Below are 22,539 nucleotides of genomic sequence, written 5' to 3'. Positions count from 1 at the left end.
AATGAAACCTTACCCAGTAACTGAACTTTAAACTCGAAACGTTCAAAAGTTCACTTACATCCCTTTGCTTTCTCACTGCTTTATTTGTGGACAGCTCTTTAGGAGTTGTTAACAACTGACGCCACGCTTTGAAGGAGGTAAAGAATTCATGTGTGGTAACAAGAAGTGTGACATCACACATTTTGGTTGAGATAAAAACATCTTTCATCACAATATGTTTAAGTAATATAGCGCGATATAGGACGAGGCGAGGAGAAAATGTATATGAAAGTTTTTAAGAGATAAATCGAAATAAATCGATTTTTTGAAGAAAATTATAAATTTTAGGCCTTCTGCTTGACACCTAAAATGTTTTTTGATTTGGATAAATACTTTTTTGTGTCATATGGGGCGACGTTTTATCAACATGAAATTTCGAACTTTCAAAAAACATTTTTTTTTTATTCGGCATAGTACACAGGTCTGGTCTTTAATACGCACTTTCAGACGCAAGTCGGCACGTGTTGCCTTTGTTAAAACTACATGAAACTTTTTTTACAATTGCATTTACTTAAAAGGAAAAAATATAAGAGGGTGTGCGGCTTGAAAAATCGATTTTCCCCCTTTTTTTTGGGACACCCTTATGGACATACCCTTAATCTATAATAAATACATCAATTCGTGTTAACATAATTTATGTATACATAAAATGTGCATTGAACAAAATTTTATTTGCACAAGACGATCCAAGGGTCATTTTAGAAGAAAGGATCTGGGGGAAGGGGGGGGGGATAACGCTTTGATTAAGTTTTCCAAGTGGGAGTTTTTTTCCTCTTATGAATATATATGTTCCTTTAACTCAGCTCTAGGGGGGAATTAAACTTCTTTATGTACTCAGGTTTTATGAAATACCACAGACGAAGCCTTAAGAGAAATTTTCAGCAACATATAATCAGTTTTTGTTAGCGGCGTCTTAGTTAGAAATTCTGAACCGCGCTGCATTGAAAGGACTGCATTTGTTCGCTGGGCATAGACGTCACGATTTTTTTTTCTTTCCCTAGTCAGGATGACTTGATGAAGGGTTTTACTTTATCTTCAGATCTTTTTAGGTGCGAAGGAAGAATAGAGAATCCTTGCGCAATATCTAAAACGGTGAGGTGGCTACTTAGGCTAACAAAGACCGGCTCGTGGATCTCTTCTTTATCTTCTTTATCTTTACTAATAATGAAGCTGAAAGTCTCTCTGTCCGGAGGATGTCTGGATGTCTGGATATCTGTAGGATGTCTGTAGGATGTCTGTGACGCGCATAGCGCCTAAACCGTTCGGCCGATTTTCATGAAATCTTTACTAATAATAAAGCTGAAAGTCTCTCTGTCCGGAAGATGTCTGGATGTCTGGATATCTGTAGGATGTCTGTGACGCGCATAGTGCCTAAACCGTTCGGCCGATTTTCATGAAATCTTTACTAATAATAAAGCTGAAAGTCTCTCTGTCCGGAAGATGTCTGGATGTCTGGATATCTGTAGGATGTCTGTGACGCGCATAGTGCCTAAACCGTTCGGCCGATTTTCATGAAATTTTTACTAATAATGAAGCTGAAAGTCTCTCTGTCCGGAGGATGTCTGGATGTCTGGATATCTGTAGGATGTCTGTAGGATGTCTGTGACGCGCATAGCGCCTAAACCGTTCGGCCGATTTTCATGAAATCTTTACTAATAATAAAGCTGAAAGTCTCTCTGTCCGGAAGATGTCTGGATGTCTGGATATCTGTAGGATGTCTGTGACGCGCATAGTGCCTAAACCGTTCGGCCGATTTTCATGAAATCTTTACTAATAATAAAGCTGAAAGTCTCTCTGTCCGGAAGATGTCTGGATGTCTGGATATCTGTAGGATGTCTGTGACGCGCATAGCGCCTAAACCGTTCGGCCGATTTTCATGAAATCTTTACTAATAATAAAGCTGAAAGTCTCTCTGTCCGGAGGATGTCTGGATGTCTGGATATCTGTAGGATGTTTGTGACGCGCATAGCACCTAAACCGTTCGGCCCAATTTTCATGAAATTTGGCACAAAGTTAGTATGTAGCATGGGGGTGTGCACCTCGAAGCTATTTTCTGAAAATTCGATGTGGTTCTTTTTTTTATTCGGATTTTAAGAACAAAAATATAAGATGGAAAATTGCGAAATTATCATAACGTGGAACCGTAACATGGGCACAAGCCAATTGGCGAGATACGAAATTACCATAACGTGGAACCGTAACATGGGCACAAGCCAATTGGCGAGAACATTCACCATACATTATTTGTAAATATACAGGCGAACCAAAAGACCTTTTATTTTTTCTATCACGGGCAAAGCCGTGCGGGTAACACTAGTCGTAAATAAAGAAGTAAAAAAGACGAACTCAGCGTTAGCTAGCTAGGTGCTACAAGGGTTGCAAAGGAAAGGAAAATTTGCGAAATTTTGAATGCAGTATCTTTTGAATGAAGCAGACGTCTCATGTCCCTAATAACCGTCATTTCCACCCGAAATGAGCCTATAAAGCACCCGAGCGTCCTTCAAATAAGATAATTTGAGATTTTCCTCGACGTTGAAAAACTATTTATACGGATAATTCAACCCCTTAATAATACAGTTGGGAAAGATTACTCCAAATTAATATCCGTCAGTGGTTGTTGACTGGTCACGACTGGTTGTTGACTGAACTGACCAGTGGTTGTTGACTGTTCACAATTCTGAACACTGTTCAGAATTGTAATAATTCCTGGATGCATTTAGTTTTTTTAAGGCAGGGGGAGGAGCCGCAACACCAAGTCAGGGGTGGATTTACAGTCTATTCAAGGGGGTGGCGGTTGAAAACCGTAAAAGCCTTTCCTCCCCCCAAACCCATCATGTAGGGGGAGGGAGTCAATTGCCTCCCCCTTTATCCTGTCTTTTAAATACTATTCGCCCCCTATCGCCCCTCACGATCTTAGTGTCAAATCTCCCCTTTGGGTGATATCACCAAGGAAGTGGCTGGAAACCACAGTTCTAAGTCATAGCAATAGATTGTTACAAATTCTGTAAATAGTAATTATTGTAGTAACGTAACCTGTAAATAGTTTCCCGTAATGAATATACAGCCCCTATACATTCGGCTGAAGTATATGGTCCCCTATTTTTTTTTCATTGATAAGATTTGTGAATGAAAAGCAATAAGAAAGTGTGGAACGGTGTAGCATTTTCTGGAATAGTTGAGAGCTCTCTTTTCGGTGTGTATAAAAGCCGTTACGCTGGAAAAAAAAGTTAGTTTCGATTAAGAATTTGTACTGAGAGTGTATTAGCTCTGTTTATTGCGAGGCATGTTTTTCGTACTTCGAAGTAAATACGTGTGCAACCGTTCAGTTTACGGTGTCGTGTGATATTTGCTCAATTGCTGTTGATTCATTTAGCAGTTGTTGACGATCTTTCCTGTACATAGTGTAAATAAATTTCCTGTGTTTTTAATCAAGAACTGTTTCGTCCTTTCAAGAAAGTTGGAAGTCGCACCGGATCCGTTACAATATTATCAAACCAGTATAATGCAGTCCATGGAAGAAAAAGGTAGGAAGACAAATATAGAAATACAAAAACTGTTAAAGTTCAATAAAGGGGGAGGGGAGAGCTTAGGTTCAAATGAAAAAGTGGGTTACACTGTCCATCCGCATCCCCGACTACACTAACTGTCTAAACTTAATTAAAAGTAAATTTTTGGAATGTACATAATTGAAATTAGTAGCGACTGCTAGTAATTCCTTCATTCAATATTATTGGTTTTAGAAAATGACAGTTACGGAGAGAGCGGTCGCCCCCCACCGCCCCCCTAGTAAATCCGCCACCGAAGCAAGTGCCCTCTGTTTGCATATTACAACAGGCTGTCCACATATGCTGTCACACACGTTGAGGGGGAGGAGTTTGTGAAAGGATATAAAAATATAACACTTATATGAAAAATTTTTAAAAAGTGCAAAAGATGGATATGATTGATTATGGCCAATAATTTTCCTAATATAGATGGATGAGCTTAGAATAACTCATCAAAAAAAAATTAAGCACGTGTTTCTTACAAAGTTGATAAAAACTCTTATTTGCCCTCTTTGGAGAAAAACACCCAAGTAACAAAAAGAAAGAAATATGATATGTTACTTTAATAAATTCTTAACACACACAAAAAAAAAAAAGAAAAATTAATTTGAATTTTGACATCTTGAATTCAAATTATGTTTTTCGCAATCACGAGTGTGTGTATGTAGGCGGTGTGTTTGTGTGTGTGTGTGTGGAGTATGTGTGTTTGTGTGTAGGGGGTATGTGTATGTGTGTAGGCATGTGTGTTTGTGTCTGTGCGCTGGCATAAGTGTGTGGGTAGTTGTGTGTATGAATGTGTGTGTGTCGGGGGGATGTGTATGTGTGCGCAGGCATATGTGTTTGTGTCTGTGTGCAGGCATGAATATGTGGGTAGTTGTGTGTATGTGTGTGCGTGTGTTTGTGTGTGTATGTGTATGTGTAGGTGTCTGTATGTATGCGTGTGTGTATGTGTTTGTGTGTGTATGTGTGTTTGTATGTGTGTAGGTGTATGTGTGTGTATGTGTTTGCGAGTGTATGTGTGTGTGTGTGCGTGTGTGTAGGATATGGATGCAACCTGGAGACGGCTTTCGCTATAATAGCAGCATCGTGAGGAGCCGGTCGACGGTGATGGTGCTGAGGGTGGCGGGCGGTGGGAAAATAAAATGATAGGACGCCAAAAACAGTCAAGTGAGAACAATAAGCAATCGTGATTGCTCAAAAAAAACTAATTTGAATTCTGAAATTTTTAATTCAAATTATGTTTTTCGCAAGCACGAGCTACGGCAGGACCCTATTCATTGGAGTTATTGTGTCTAGAAACGGCTTCTGTCCCCTCAAATCTGCCCTTCCTCCTAGGCAGTTACATGTGAATAGTTTGTGTGTGTGTGTGTAGACGTGCGTGTGTGCATGTGTAGGCTAGGCTTGTGTGTGTGCATAAACCTGCGTGTATACACGTAGGCGTGAGTGTATGTGTGTAAAGGCGGGCGGTTGTGTGCCAGCGTGCATGTGTGTCAGTGTGTATGTGTGTAAAGGCGCCATCGCGCGTGTGTGTGTGTGTGTGTGCGAGTGTGTATGAGCGTGCGTGTGTCTAGGATATGCACGCCACCGGATTCCGGGGTACAGTGGTCAGGACCAAAGGAGGCGCGCCTGCAGAGGCTGGTGGGCGGTGGTGCTGGAGAGGCCTCTGGTCCAAGCTGAAAAAGGAACCACAACATCAAGGACGGTCGAGTGAAAACAATTAGCAATCGTGATTGCTCAAAAAAAAAAAAGATTATATTAATTTGAATTTTGACATCTTGAATTCAAATTATGTCTTTCGCAATCACGAGTGTGTGTGTGTATGTAGGAGTGTGTTTATGTGTTAGTGGGCGGGGTATGTGTATGTATGTAGGCATGTGTGTGTGTGTGTGTCTGTGTGCTGGCATAAGTGTGTGGATAGTTGTGTGTGGGGGGGGGATGTGTGTGTGTGTGTGTGTGCAGGCATATGTGTTTGTGTCTGTGTGCAGGCATGAATGTGTGGGTAGTTGTGTGTATGTGTGAGTGTATGTGTAGGTGTCTGTATGTATGCGTGTGTGAATGTGTTTGTGTGTGTGTATGTGTTTGTGTATGTGTGTGCATGTGTTTGTGCGTGCGTCTGTGTGTAGTTGTGTATGTATGCACGTGTGTGTCGGACATGGATGCAACCTGGAGACGGCTTTCGCTAGAGGAGCAGCATCGTGAGGAGCCGGTCGACGGTGATGGTGCGGAGGGTGGCGGTGGGAAAATAAAATGATAGGACATCAAAACAGTCAAGTGAGAACAATAAGCAATCATGATTGCTCAAAAAAAATCAGGAAAACAATTAACCATCAGGCAAATAGGAGTCTAGAATTCAAAATAGTTCGTGGAAATAAGATTTTCACTGTACAAAAATAAAATATGTTTTTGACAAGCAGTTTCTTTTGCATTTATTTGTTGCAGTTTCTACCTCAAATTCGCATCTTTATGAAGTGAAATCGCCTTCAACTGCAGTTTAAGTACAGCAGATTTCCACAGTTGATTATATTGCCCGGCATAGAATATTAAAATGCAGGACGTGACATTTCAGCAACTTCAAATCAGCAGTCAAGAGTAGCTTCCAAACAGACACTTCAGAATTCTCGGACAATAGAATGGGTTGTACTCGGTGTCGCCAACTCAATTTGGAAACAGAAAAGTATTGTAACGGATTCGGTGCGACTTCCACTTTCTTGAAATGAAGACACAGTTCTTGATAAAAACACAGGAAATTTATTTACACAATGTACAGGAAAGATCGTCAACAACTGCTAAATTATTCATCAGCAATTAAGCAATTATCACACAACACCGTAAACTCAACGTTTACACACGTATTTACTTCCAAATACGAAAACAACACAGCGAAATGCCTCGCAATAAACAGAGCTAATACACACTCTCAGTACAAATCCTCAATCGAAACTCCCCTGTTTATCCATCGCTAACGGCTTATATAGACACCGAAAAGAAATTTCTCAAATATTCCAGACGCTTCTGTAAAGTAGTAGACCGTTATCAAATTTTATCAATGAACAAAAAGGAAATAGGGGTCGTATACTTTAGCCATATGAAAAGGGGTTGTATATTCATTACGGGAAACTATTTACAGGTTACGTTACTACAATAATTACTATTTACAGGATTTGTAACAGTATCAAACTGCACTGTTAAAAAAATTTCCTGAAAATAACGGAGAAAGCAGGGCTGCGGAGTCGGAAGGAAAATGGCCGACTCCGACCCCGACTCCGACTCCTGGATTTTGAAACGCCCGACTTCGACTCCAACTCCGACTCCGACTCCGGATTTTTGAAAAAAAAATTTAATTGTATTTTTTCAACTCGCTCTCTCCCTTCAGGGGAAGGGGGAAAACCTCTAAACAAAGATTGAAATATTAATTCCTTTTCATGAAAATTTCGCATTTTGTTTTTTATTGTGAACCCAAGACGCATACAACGTTAGAAATTCAATTTAAAAATCAAATTTTTCAATAGTCACGAGTAAAAAAGTGAGATGACTTAAAAATCCCTTTTAAAAAATTTGAAAAGGATTATCTGTAATTTTCCCCCTTTTAATGTTTAACAAATAAATATTGATCAAATCGTGTGCTTTCAATTTTTGAAAGCTGTAACTTGAGAGAAAAAAAGCTTTTTTTCTAAATCCAAGTTCTTGAGAGGGGGTGGTTTGCCCCGGGTGACACCCATCTGGTAGATGACACCCAAAGTTAATTTCAGACTTTATAAAAAATATAAATATTTTAATCCTGAAAATTTTCACGAATATATTTTAAATTATATTTTATCAACAAAATTTCAACGAAAATAGGGCACATATACGTCAGGAGCTAATTTTACACAAAATGCGGCGGCATACAAATTTATACGAATAGCTTTTACTATATCTATATTTCCTCTTCGCTAAATTTTTAATTTAAATTTTATTGGCTGCTTTAGAATTCATCTTAATATGAAGATTTTAAGATTAACTGCAATTATTCAGTGTTGTAATCAAGAAATCATTTACATTTATTTTGTTCCATACTTTTTAGCGAGAACCAAGCTTATAGAAATAGTCTTAATAAAGAAAGAAACATTAGATAATTTCATTGAATCTTTTGGATTCGTGCTTTCGTGCCAGAACTTCTTTGAAGTTGCCGATCACCCTTAAACGTTTCAACCTTAGCTACGGGACTTGACAGACTAATTTGTTACGTTTCTTTTACTATTTTATAACTGAGATCGAACAAAACACTGTATTTCTATTTTTATTTGCAAGTGATTACTTGAAAATGTTAGGCAACAAAACCGTTTGCTGACAGTTGCTACTAGTTAAGTTAAAAAGCAAGCAAATTAGGGGACGGCTACAGAAAGTTCGGTAAGCATTCAAGCTAGCTGATTGCCATAATGGCAGTTATTTTCTCATTAGTATCTTTTTATGCATCTAATCGAACCAATTGGTAGTCAGTTTTTAAAAAATGCAAGGGGAGTCAGTGAAAAGGAAAGAAAAAAAGAAGCCCGGAGTCGGAGTTGGAGTCGGCATGTTTTCTAACGACTCCGACTCCTTTACCCCAAAATCAGTCCGACTCCGACTCTTCGACTCCGACTCCGACTCCACAGCCCTGGGAGAAAGTACCGGCAGCAAAGTTGCCGTAAATATTACGTTTACGTTCAATGACTTTCCGTGATTTAACAGAAGTTCCATTTCTTATTTCTCCGTAGTTGTAGTTTTCCGTTTATAAATTTCCCGTGACTAAACGAAAATTCCATTTCTTATTTTTCCGTTCATTTACGATCTTTCTGTGTTTTAACAGAATTTACGTTCCTTATTTTTTCATTGTGATATTTTTTCCATTTCTCACTTTCCCGTATTTAAGTAAAATGATTATATTTTCAAAAAACTATTTAAAAAGTTATGTCAAGTATTGACTTTTCATTTCATCAAAAATTTAGTTCTTTAAAATGATATATAATACAGATATAGTTAACTTTCTAAAATTATTACTTTTTTTATTTGCATTTGTTACTCAAAGATTTTTTAAATTAACAACTGGACAGAGAACTTACCTAACATAATTTCTACTCCGAGCATCCGCGACCAAAACTTTTTATATCAACTTCAGATGAATCAAATTAATCAAATAGTACTAGCAGAAAAATTGATGGATTTGAATATGACACCAATTATCCCTGCTGATACTGTTCGATATTCCCTTCTTCGTACAGTGTCTGGGGTGGCATGGAAAAACATACATGAAAAATATGATATTTTTATTTGCAGAATATGTCAAATAAAATACTATTAAAAGCAGGTTGACGTTATCATTTAATAATATACCTGATAGAGAGTACCGCATATCTATTGTATTTAAAAACAGAATCATTGACATGCACGTGAAGAATTTTTGATTCAGATGCTGCATGCCTCCCCCCTCCCCCCCCCCCCCAACGATATCCCAATTTTTCACTCATTGGAATCGCAACATAGATTTTTAGTATATAATCATTATTACTTAAGCATATATCAATATCAATCAGTTCGTTTTACCCGAACTGTTTTTCCAAAAAACTTGCAATAATCTCAAACAAGTTGTTGGATAAGATCTTAATAAATTAAATTAAGTACTTATTGTTGCCAAAACTTTCATTGTATATATCAAAGATCAACAATACACCTTTATTTAGAGATTTAAAATAGTTACTTTCAGTATTCCAAACTGTGAAGCGAATCCCCCCCCCCCCCAAAAAAAAAAAAAACTGAGTGATTTTTCCTATCTTGCTCGCATACCACGATACTCTCCGGTATAGATACGAAATGGCATTTAGCGTATTAATGACTTTCAAGAATGCGTAAGAGCAATAAAAAATAACTCTATAATAGTTGTATAAATTCTAAATAAACTATCATCGGAATTCTATCAAATGCATATTAACAAGGAAAATACATTTGTATATTAACATGTAGAAAGATATTCAACAACACTTACATATGACCAGCGGTGCTAAATGCATCTGGAAAGAGCTAATCCAATAGGCTTTATTTTAAATTGATAACACGAGATCTTTAAACTATTCTCACTGCTAGAGCACACAATATGACTAACGAATAGAATTGTTCAAAGTATTGAGCAAAATATTAAAACCACAAAAATATTCTAATACTGACTCAGTAAAACCCGCATCAAATCACCAGGGCGATCGAAACACATCTGCCAGTCTAAAAATGGCGCGAACATTTTTCCAAACCCACCAAGCCCAAAGGCGTATAAACAATTTCGACATACGAGTATATTACTCTCCAGACATGAAATAGCAAGCTATCTATTTTGTCTACAGCATCTGAGTTGTTATTCTAAATATGCTTTTAATTAGCAAAATGTAACAGTGCGATTAATAAGCACTATCAATAAGTGATGTTTATCATGACTTGAAGACTAATCGGAGCAAAGTACAGCACAGCGGCAACCCTAGAAATGGAAAAATTCCGTTTTCGTCGGGATGTTTACGTTTTTGTAAGGAAAAAATACATTTTGAAGCATTACGGAAATATTCTGTTAAAATCAGTCAGAAAACTACCTGAATTTTCAGTTTTTTTTTAACAGTGTGGATATCCTCAGAATATCCTGGTGTAAAAGCATTAAAATCATCCATTTTCACCTGCCGCAGACGGCATTGAACCACTGGGGGTTGACGAGAGTAGCGAGCAGATGGCGAAGCCCCCTAGTAAAAATATGAAGTGGTGCAAAGTTAACTCACATAATTCGGATTCATGGCGGTAAATCGATTACTGTTTTCAGTTTCGTCGCTGGCTAAAACCGTATAGCATTAAAATTTCCACCCAACCGCCGCAAAAATAAACCTCCATAAAAATACCTTCAGTGAAGCCTTCGTAACTTGAGCATTTGTCGCGCGGTACATTAATGGTCAACTTAAGACTAGTGGTCAACTTACAAAGGCTTATAACTTATATGAGTCAACTTTTATGATAAGGTTCTAATTTTGTACCTGAAAAATGCAATGAACTGAAACAAGTGCAACTTGATACATAAATGGCTGTTAATGTGTACATGTGTACGTTCCTTATACAAACCCACAGTTTACTTAGGATCTTTGCCGAATTTAGCACAAAAGTCCATCATGCTCAGGAATTCAAATAGGTAATTTTGCTGGAAAATCCGTGAACCTGAATGTTTGCGATAACTAATATCAATGATTGAATTTTCTGAGTTTTAAAAAAACCTAAAGAGGTCTAATAAATATAAATCTAGATTCATAAAATTGCTCTTTTCTAGACATTGACGGAAAGTTTTACGCAATTCTTTTTCATTTATTTAAATCTGATTGTTAGACATGCGTCACTTGTAAATAACTTTTATTTCCGAGCAGGGGCGTGCACAGAACTTTTGGGATATGCCACAAATGACTTTTTCGCCCCCCCCCCTCGATTTGTTTACCGCTTCGTACCTACACATATTTCACCTCTCATTTTAAAAACTTCGGGCCCGCTTCAGGCTCGATCCTGGGTTAACAGGTGTCCCTTCCATAGGCCCCCATATGGGGGGGGCGGAGGCAAATAAGGGCTCAAAGCTCCCCCCCCAGAAATTAGAACTTCCTTGCTATTATTGAGCAATCACGATTGCTTATTGTTCTCACCTGACTGTTTTTGGCGTCCTATCATTTTATTTTCCCACCGCCAACTTCCGCACCATCACCGTTGACCGGCTCCTCACGATGCTGTTCCTCTAGCGAAAGCCGTCTCCAGGTTGCATCCATGTCCTACACACACGCGCATACATACACAACTACACACACACGCACACAAACACATGCACACACATACACCTACACACATACACCTATACACACGCATACATACAGACACCTACACATACACAAACACATACACACAACTACCCACACATTCATGCCTGCACACAGACACAAACTCATATGCCAACACACACATGCACATACCCCTACACACAAACACACATCCCCCCACACACAAACACACACGCCTACATAGACACACTCGGGATTGCGAAAAACATAATTTGAATTCAAGATGTCAAAACTCAAATTAATGTTTTTTTTTTTTTTTTGGAAAAATGTAAAACATTTCGTTTCCAGCCATTAATGAGTAAGTTGTTGAAAATGTCAAATTTTAGTAAATCTAATCAGCATTGAAATCGGTTCCCATGGGGAAAATATCCTGCTAAGACCATAGGGAAAACATCTGAGCTCCCCCCTTAAAATTTTGGATATGTGCGTCCATGCTCCCTTCTCTCTCCTCCCCCAGAGCACACCCCTGTTTTCGAGGTAGACCTTGCAGTGCTGGGCAACGCTGCTAGTCAGACATAAAATTCGTATTGGAGTGTCTCATACCGCACATTAAAAACGGGATTTTATTTTTATTTCCATTAATATATTTTCAAATTTTTTTAAGTTAAACTTCCAGTTCACCAGGAGTGCCACATGGAGGGATTATGGCGCATGTTGCGCCATTATTTGGGGGGGGGGGGGGGTGAGGATTATTTAAATTTTTTAATTTACTTATCTAAATTATTTATTTTTAATTTAAATTATTTATTTTATTTTATTTTTCTTTTCTTATGTTTCATTTATTTAATTAGTTTGTGTGTGTATGTTATTCGAAGTCAGAAATTTTCTAATAAAATATTATTAATAATAATAATAATTAGAAATAAATAAATAAATAAAAATATTTGAAAACACATGAATTAAATAAAAAAGAGAGCTAAAAAATAAAAAAAAAATATATCTATAAATTAATTTGAATTTTGACATCTTGAATTCAAATTATGTTTTTCGCAATCACGAGTGTGGGCGTGTATGCAGGCGTGTGTGTTTGTGTGTAGGGAGGAGGTACGTGCGTTTGTGTGTAGATGTGTATGTGTGTGTGTGTAGGCATGAGTGTTGGTAGTTGTGTGTATGAGTGTTTGTGTGCGTGGGGTATGTGTATGTGTGTGTAGGCATATGTGTTTGTGTCTGTGTGCAGGCATGAATGTGTGGGTAGTTATGTGTGTGTATGTGTTTGTGTATGTGTGTGTGTGTGTGTAGTTGTGTATGTATGCGTGTAAGTGTAGGATATTGACGCAACCTGGAGACGTATTTCTCTAGAGGAGCAGCATCGTGAGGAGCCGGTCGACGGTCATGCTGCAGAGGGTGCTGGCGGGTAAATAAAATGATAGCACGCCAAAAACAGTCAAATGAAAGCAATAAGCAATCGTGATTGCTCAATAAGGGAAAGAGGCTTGAGAAAAGGGTGGGGGGAGGGAATTGGCGCCATTGAACTTGGGGGGGATGGGCACCCCCTGCAGCTCACAGACGTGTCGTTCCATGAAGTTAATAATAGTAATAAATTTCGGGAAAACGTCTACATTACTTGATACGCCGAAAAAATTCGGAGAAGAATTCCACCTTTACATTAAAACCCGATCTGTCATGACGTCTGAAAACATTTCAATAAAGCAATTCGCGGAAAAAGGTCTTTTACTTTAACCACAGGCGTTACGCAACGAAACGAACCTGACCTGAAATTATATATAAATTATTATGTATACACAGACTTCAAGTCGGCTATTTACTTTGAAGTCCGTCGCTAACAAATTTCACCGGCAAATTACGGGAGACTAGAAGTGAATTAGCAGCCATCTCGAACGCGAAGCAACGTGTTATCTTGATAGTGCAAGCAGTCGTGCAGCTTTGGTGTGTACAACACGGGCAAAGCTATCGTTGCCATTTTTTATTTCGTTATTCTAGCCTCGTTAATTCACACATCCATCATCATCGTTCATTTAGACGGACGTTTCTTACGACAGCATCAAAATATGTGACATCATGCGCGTGAAATTGCGCAGATGGATGATTTTTTTTTTCTATTCGGAGTCTTCATGCTTTTTGCTTGCTTAAGATTGGTTTGAAATTCTTTAGCATTTCGATTTTTTTTTCCTCCGTTCTTCTGCTAATTGAGCGACTGTTTCTTTTTATTTTTCACCATTTTCAAATGAATGAATTTCAAGAACAATTTCATGGCTGTCTTCGTTGAAACACATGGGTTAAGTAATCGATATTAGTTATCGATTACAACTTCTGAGATTTTTTTAAGCCTAAATGATTTTCAAAAGCTAATTTGAAGAATAATTAGAATGCATTTTGCGCTATTGAGTGAAATAGTTTTTTTTTTCTTTCTTGAAATGCCTCAAGGAAAGTTTCAAGAAAAGAAAAAAAGAGGGGAGAATAAATAGAGAGAAAGAAACTGAAAATCTTCTTAAGTGCAACAATGAGAAATAAAATAAGGTGCATGGATATAAATCTTTAAAAATTAATATGCACACTGTTATATTATATATACAATAGAGTGTAACCCCGAATTAACGTATTCCGTCGCACTAGAGATAAAAACGTACCAAGCGGGAAACATAAAAACAGAAGCAGAGATGAAAACCTAAGCTTTTTTTTTTTAAATTGAGTTTCCCCATGGACTAGGGGAATGAGTCTATTCTTTACCTGCCTTTCTGTTTTTGTAAATTTGCTTTATGGTTTGCATTTGCAAACAAAAACGGTGTCGTTTTCAAAATTTCAAAAGTATTTTTTCTGAAAGAGCATGCTTAATAACATAGGATCTGACCATTTTTTAAATAATTTGTTTAACTTTAATATTTAAAAAAAATTACTTAAATCGGTACGCTTTCATTGTTTACGCTTCTACCGATGACATCACAAATGATGAAATGCCATTTTCACAGAGCAAAATATTTAATTCGCATCTTTACTCTCGTGTATTGGCAACAATAGGGTTGATAGCAAGCGTAGAGCGCAATTTTAATTCGCTTCTTGATTATCATAACGTGGAAACGGGGTAGAAAGATGCGCCAAAGAGCATCATTTGTGACGTCATCAAGACCACGCCTTGTTTGAAAAATCGGACGTTTTAAAAAATTAATTAAAAAATAACTCTTGGAAAAATAAAAGCATTTTCTGGGTCCATGTTTTTTGAGCAATCACGATTGCTTATTGCTTTCATTTGACTGTTTTGAGGTCCTATCATTTTATTTTCCCGCCAGCACCCTCTGCAGCACCACCGTCGACCGGCCGCCTCCTCCTCTAGCGAAAACCGTCTCCAGGTTGCGTCAATATCCTATACTTACACGCATACATATACGCACGTACACACACACGACACACTCAAACACATACACACGCATAAATACAGACACTTACACATACACCTACGCACAACTACCCACACACTCATGCCTGGACACAAACACATATGCCTACACATACATACACATTCCCCCCCACACACACACCTACACACATACACACAACTACCCACACACTCAAACCTGCACACAGACATAAACACACATGCCTACATACACATACCCCCTACTAACAAACACACATACCCCCTACACACATACCCTTCTACACACAAACACACATACCTCCCCCCCACACATATAAACACACACGCCTACATACACACACACACACGTGATTGCGAAAAACATAATTTGAATTCAAGAGGTCAAAGTTCAAATTATTTTTTTTGCTTATTCCATCAATTTCAGTGACAAGAAGGAATACTTTTGACTGAAGGAAACAACCCCGTTGTTTTAGACAAAAAATTTCATGTGTGTCTTGTTAAATAAATATGATTTTGATAGACTTTTGAACCGAGACAGACCGATACCCTTTACGGACGGATCTGAACTTTTACGAACGGATAAAATATAACGATCATTTCGACTTCGCGGCATTAGTTAATGATCAGATTTATTCACAGCAGTTAAATTCATCTTCTTCAGATTTCACTTCCGATATAATACAGCTTTTACAAACAGTAAGCCAATCAAATCACAAAAAGTAGGTGATATACACTGACTCAAAGATTTTAGTGAAATCTATCACTCACTGCAGCAACAACCTCTGCCATTAAGTAATATTCTCGTACAATTGTAAAAAAAAAAAAAAAATGAATTCTGAAATTTTGAATTCAAATTATGTTTTTCGCAATCACGAACTGCGACAGGACCCCACTTATTGGAGTTATTGTTTCTAGAAACGGCTCCTGTCCCCCCCAAGCCTGCCTCTCTCTCCTCTTGGGCAGTTACATGTTCATAGTTGTGTGTGTAAGTGTGTAGGCTTGTGTGTGTGCGTAGACCTGTGTGTATGTACATACGCATGTGTGAGTGTATGTGTGTGAAGTCGTGTGTGTGCATGTATGTGTGAGCGTGTGTGTGTGTAAGACATGGACGCCTCCGACCAGGAGAAGCGGATAGCTCCAAGCTGAAAAAGGCACGGACATCAAAAACGGTCAAGTGAGAACAATAAGCAATCGTGAAAAAAAAAAAAAAAAAGAAAAGATAAATTAATTTGAATTTTGACTTCTTGAATTCAAATTAGGTTTTTCGCAATCACGTGTATGTGTGTATGTAGGCGTGTGTGTTTGTGTGTGGGGGTATGTGTGTTTGTGTGTAGAGGGTATGTGTGTAGGCATGTGTGTTTGTGTGTAGAGGGTATGTGTGTGTAGGCATGTGTGTTTGTGTCCTGGCATAAGTGTGTGGGCAGTTGTGTGTATGAATGTGTGTGTCTGGGGACGGGGTATGTGCATGTAGGCATATGTGTTTGTGTCTGTGTGCAGGCATGAATGTCTGGGTAGTTGTGTGTGTGTGTATGTTTTTGTGTGTGTGTATGTGTGTGTAGGTGTGTATGTGTGCAGTTGTGTATGTATGCGTGAGTGTGTGGGACAAGGATTCAACCTGGCGACGGCTTTTGCTATAGGAGCAGCAGCGTGAGGCGACGGTGATGGTGCGGAGGGTGCTTTCGGGAAAATAAAATGATAGGACGCCAAAAACAGTCAAATAAAAGCAATAAGCAATCGTGATTGCTCAAAAAAAAAATTGAAATTTTCTGTTGATGGACCCTGGACAAGTCGACATCGCAGTCACTGAGGCAGCTGCCAAAGCTGAAATATAAATTCCGTTTTGGACTGTCTTCACAATTATTGGCAACGGGATTGGAATGGAGAAACGCAAAATCAATTGGACTCCAGACAGCCCTCAACGAAAGATTTCAAGTCGTCAAATATCATAGGAAGAGAAGAAGTGATAATAGCCCGTCTTCACAATCATTGGCAACGGGATTGGAATGGAGAAACGCAAAATCAATTGGACTCCAGACAGCCCTCAACGAAAGATTTCTATTCTATTCTATTCTATTCAAGAGTCACAACTGACTTCAACTGTATTTTATGTCGAGGACTGCATACTATGTGCCTTGCCTCTATTATTTTATATACCGATAGATGGCAGCACCATCACCGGATCGAACAGTTAGTGAGAATTTTGAACTAGCCCAGGAGCTAATAGCTACCTAGTACTAGCACCCCCAGAGGTATCGTTTCACTTGGAGGACATTGAGACCACGAGCCTATTTAACGTCGCCCAGTCCCCATTAATGACGACGGTGGGTCTTCGACCAGCGAGGATCGAACCCGAGGCCCTCCGGTCCCGAGTCCAATGCCTTACCGATCAGGCTACCACGGCCCTAACGAAAGATTTCAAGTCGTTTAATATCATAAGAAGAGCCCGTCATCGCAATGTTCACACAAGATTTTATATTAAGAAATATCTTTTCGAAATTTAAAACTTTGCTTTTTTGTTTTTTCGCAAATTCTTCTCTAATTTCCAATGTTATTTATAGTTTAAGTAATTTTACACTTTTGCCATTTTTTCTCCCTTGTAAAACTTTGAAACTATTAGCAGTACATTATCGACCTTAAACCATCATTTGGTGCAGAGTAGCCAATTAAAGGCTCTTGCGCCATTAAGGCCATTTGAACCAACCAACCAATTACACTTGAATACCATTAAAAAAAACTATTGCTTTATATGGTTCCACATTTTATGCGGTTTTAGAAATTAAAAACCAAAAAACCTGTGGATACCATAATAAACAAAGTATATTCTTTATCTTTATCTTTTCTTTGCTAATAATAAAGCTGAAAGTCTCTCTTTCTGTCAGGATCTCTGTGACGCGCATAGCGCCTAGACCGTTAGGCTGATTTTCATGAAATTTGGCACAAAGTTAGTTTGTAGCATGGGGGTGTGCACCTCGAAGCGATTTTTTGAAAACTCGATGTGGTTCATTTTCTATTCCAATTTTAAGAACAAAATTATCATAAGATAGACGAGTAAATTACGAAATTATCATAACGTGGAACCGTAATATGGGCACAAGCCAATTGGCGAGAAAATTCAACATACATTATTTGTAAATATACAGGCGAACCAAAAGACCTTTTAATTTTCTATTACGGGCAAAGCCGTGCGGGTTCCACTAGCTATGAATAAAAAATGTCTTTAATTTTTTTTTAAAAACTTTATGTGAAAGAAAATGAAAATTACTTCCTAATTTCTTCATTTTGCCTTGTCATCAAAAACAAAAGCAAGTTTCTTATTCATATCATAACTTTTGTGACTTTTGCAAAATGCTATTAGTGCTTTGCTTTGGAAGCTTCTTCTAAGTGTAACTTGTTCAACTTAGCTTCAAAACATAAAAAAAATAATAATAATTTGAATTTTGTCATCTTGAATTAAAATTATGTTTTACGCAATCACGAGTGTGTGTATATGTAAGCGTGTGTGTTTGTGTGTGGGGGTATGTGTGTGTGTGTGTAGGCATGTGTGTTTGTGTCTGTGTGCAGGCATGAGTGTGTGGGTAGTTGTGTGTATGCGAGTGTGGAGGTATGTGTATGTGTGTGTAGGCATATGTGTTTGTGTCTGTGTGCAGGCATGAGTGTATGGGTAGTTGTGTGTGTGTATGTGTTTTTCTATATGTGTAGGTGTTTGTGTGTGTGTGTATGTGTTTTTCTATATGTGTAGGTGTATGTATGTGTGTGTATGTGTTTTTCTATATGTGTAGGTGTATGTATGTATGTGTGTGTAGGCATATGTGTTTGTGTCTGTGTGCAGGCATGAGTGTATGGGTAGTTGTATGTGTGTGTATGTGTTTTTCTATATGTGTAGGTGTATGTATGTGTGTGTATGTGTTTTTCTATATGTGTAGGTGTATGTATGTGTGTGTATGTGTTTTTCTATATGTGTAGGTGTATGTATGTATGTGTGTGTAGGTGTATATATGTATATGTGTGTAGGTGGAGGTATGTGTATGTGTGTGTAGGCATATGTGTTTGTGTCTGTGTGCAGGCATGAGTGTATGGGTAGTTGTATGTGTGTGTATGTGTTTTTCTATATGTGTAGGTGTATGTATGTGTGTGTATGTGTTTTTCTATATGTGTAGGTGTATGTATGTGTGTGTATGTGTTTTTCTATATGTGTAGGTGTATGTATGTGTGTGTAGGTGTATATATGTATATGTGTGTAGGTGCGTCTATGTATGCGTCTAAGTGTAGGATATTGACGAAACCTGGAGACGGTTTTCGCTAGAGTTGCAGCATCGTGAGGACCCGGTGGACGGTGATGCTGCGGAGGGTGCTGGCGGGAAAATAAAATGATAGCACATCAAAACACTCAAGTGAAAGCAATAAGCAATCGTGATTGCTCAACAAGGCGAGAATGCGAAGTCATCATGCTATATGTTTTAGTCACGCATTGTGAATAGAAAATGATAATGAAGATGTCTAACAACCGTCTTCAATATGCACTAACCCCCCCCCCCCTTATTATCCTACTCCTATCTCCACGCTCCTCGAATAATTGGGGATGATATGATTCCCAACTATCACGAAACACTTTTCCCAATCGTTGACGTCTTAATCCATCAGAGTGGGGGAGACCCCCGTCCCTTATCCTTATCCCAACGAATATTGGCGGACGGAAGGTGGCCACAGAATGGCCGCTCTTTAATTTTCGGCCGCCCTGACCTGCGATTAAAAATATTTCCCGTTGTCTCTCTGGTGATAGATGAAGTTTGAAGTGATGCAGATTGAATATTACGGCGTAATACATAATACGGAATCCCTCCAGAGGGGAGGCTGACCTGTCCGCCATTTTGGTTCCAAGAGCGCTCAAAGCCTTTGATCAAGTGTTAGCAGTAAGTTAATGTTGCTGGTTTTTAGTAAGCTCCCATTTGGAGTAAGCTGTGCAGTAATGCAGATTGAATATTTCGGCGTAATACATAATATGGAATCCCTCCAGAGGGGAGGCTGACCTATCCGCCATTTTGGTTCCAAGAGCGCTTTGGATCAAGCCTTGTTTCAAGTGTTAGCAATAAGTTAAAGTTGCTGGTTTTTAGTAAGACCCCATTTGGAGTAAGCTGTGCAGTTTTGGTCGCCTTACCTGAGAAGAGATATTTCTGTATTGGAAAGGGTTCAAAGAATGGTAACTAGACTAGTAATAGGACTTTCAGATTTAGATTATGATACCAGACTTAATATGTATAGCGGGGAGCAAAGAAGAGTCAGAGGGACATGATCCAGTAGTTTAAATTTATCAAAATGAAAGATGTAAATGGATTAAATTTTTGCGGGGAAAGCAGGACAAGGGTTCATTGTTTTAAGCTATTCAAATCTCAGGCTAACCTGGAAATAAGGGAAAACTACTACTTTAGTACGGTTGTGGGCACTTGGAACAGCTTACCGGAAGAGGTGGTAAGGAGCAAGGGGGTGGATAGCTTTAAGAGGGCCATTGATCTTCATTGGGGACTAATACATTGACTAGGACCAGCCAAGCTGGGCCAAGAGTCTGTTGCTGGTCGTCACATTTGCATTTGTATTCCTAGTAGTAAATTGATTAGCTAACTAAAAAGCTCGTTGAGAATTATTTTCTGTGAACAATTACGTTATAATTCCTCACTTGTTCTAAATGTGAATAAATGAAATCTCTTCTTATGAACTGGAATTGGCGAAAATCAGTGGAATGATGTTATGCCTCTGTTTGCTACGGCGTAAAAATAATTGATGGGAAGTTAAGTAAAATGATATCTTGGGCTAATCTACCCAGATAACTAATTTCTTAAATTAAATAATAGCTTATTTAGAATTGCTTTCTGTGAACAGTTACGAGTGTGTTATTATTCCTCAAATGTTTTGATTTGAATGAATGACAACTTTTATAAACTGAAATATTCAAACATCATTTTAGCATGATGTTGTTATAGTCGCTGGTTGCTTTGGTGTAAAACACCTGATGAATAGTTTAGCAAAGCGTCAACTTGGGGAAGTCTATCAAGATAACTAATTAGGACGATAATTAAACAATAACCTTTTGAAAATTGTTTCCTCTGAACAATTGCGTTATTGTTTCTCACTTGTTTAAAATTTTTAATGCGTGAAATCTGCTTATAGAACAGTTGAAAATCATTCATGAAATGATGTTATTGTAATCGCTGGTTGCTCCGGCGTGAGAAAAAAAAAACATTGATGAATAGTTTAGTAAAACGCCACTTTGAGCAAATCTATAAAAGGTAACTGATTTCTTAAAATAATCTATAGCTGATCGAGAAATGTCTCCCGTAAAGATATCCATTTTCACTTCTCACTTGTTTCACATCTGAATCAATGAAATATTCTTCTTTTATAAACTGTAATATTCAAACATCATTTAAGCATGATGTTATAGTCGATAGTTGTTAAGCGTAAAAATAACTAATGAAGAGTTTTATAAACTGGAATAGTCAAAACCTCGTTCAACCAATGACATTATAACAGTCGTTGGTTACTACAGTGTTGATGATGAAGACTTATTACTCCGGTCTAGCCACAGGCAAGACCAGGGCGGTCATTCCAAGCTCGTCAGCTTGCGAGATCGAGATTCTCGCTCACGTGATTGGCGGTGACGTAGAAATGTCACAAAGTAGTATTCTGATCTATTCGAACCAGGCCGCAAGCTGTTCGAGTAGATTAAAATACTACTTTGTGACATTTCTACGTCGCAACCGATCACGTGAGCGAAAATCTCGATCTCGCAAGCTAACGGGCTTGGAATGACCGCCCAGGTTCATGAGCCAAGTGCCCCCAAAAAACCATAAACCAGCAGAGGACTGGAGTAAATGTCCTCTCTGTCCAGTCCCGCCCGATTGGTAGAGGCACAAGATGGCCTGGAGATGCTTGCACCAATCTGCATTTAGTACAGGTCTCACGAACTTTACCTAAATGAAAAGTTAGGCACTTGATCACTTGATGTGCCCACTTGCAAGTCTTTGTTGTTTGGACGACTCTATCCACCTTGATGGAAAAGGTACCACCTGGGACTGCCTATTTTACCAGGGGTGAGTTAGAGGAGTCTTCCAAAGTTCTTGGTTGAAAGTTTTCATTTTAGAACAAATTTCTGAGAAGGTCAAAGTTCTTCTCGACACCAAATTTTCAGTGACACCAGTGTTGCCAGATTGGGGGAAATTTCCCCATTTTGGGGAAATCTGGTGCTCTCTGGGGAAATGGGATTTGAGGGGAATTCTATATGGAATATTTTTTTTCTTGGGGAAATCCTGGGGGAGAAAAAAACCTCGGGGAAAAAAGTTTTTTTTTTCGTATTTAAATTCACGTCAAGAAGTAGTAGTTACATTGTTTGTATCAAACAGTGTTGGTTTAGCTTTGCTTAACTTTATGGAATTCGTATTATTGTTCTGCGTGAGTAACTAGTTGATAGGTGAAAAAGGTAAATATAAGTGTGATGAAGAATGTTCTTGGATAAATATATACAAAAATCATAGTTTTAATGTACGAACAGAAGCAGTAGTAAATGCGAGTAGAAAAATATTTGGTTATTTCTTATCTTTCGGTCAGGCGCTTGTATTTATGACTTGTGGCACCCGCTCGGCTTTGCCCATAGTAGAAAATTAAAAAGTCTATTGGTTCCCCTGTACATTTACAAATAATGAATGATGAATTTCTCGCCAATTGGCTTGCCCACGTTACGGTTCCACGTTATGATAACTTGGTAATTTACTCGTCC

The 22,539-nt window shown here is 38.3% G+C and overlaps 1 protein-coding gene across 1 annotated transcript in view; it reads right to left on the bottom strand.

The window, feature by feature from the left end:
* LOC129233036 (F-box only protein 11-like) overlaps window positions 1–22,539 on the bottom strand; it is a 108,762-nt gene that overhangs the window by 83,032 nt on the left and 3,191 nt on the right. The window lies entirely within an intron of this gene.

Source organism: Uloborus diversus, unplaced genomic scaffold (genome assembly GCF_026930045.1).
Source record: "Uloborus diversus isolate 005 unplaced genomic scaffold, Udiv.v.3.1 scaffold_15, whole genome shotgun sequence".
Taxonomy (NCBI): domain Eukaryota; kingdom Metazoa; phylum Arthropoda; class Arachnida; order Araneae; family Uloboridae; genus Uloborus; species Uloborus diversus.
This window is presented reverse-complemented; position numbering and strand designations above follow the sequence as displayed.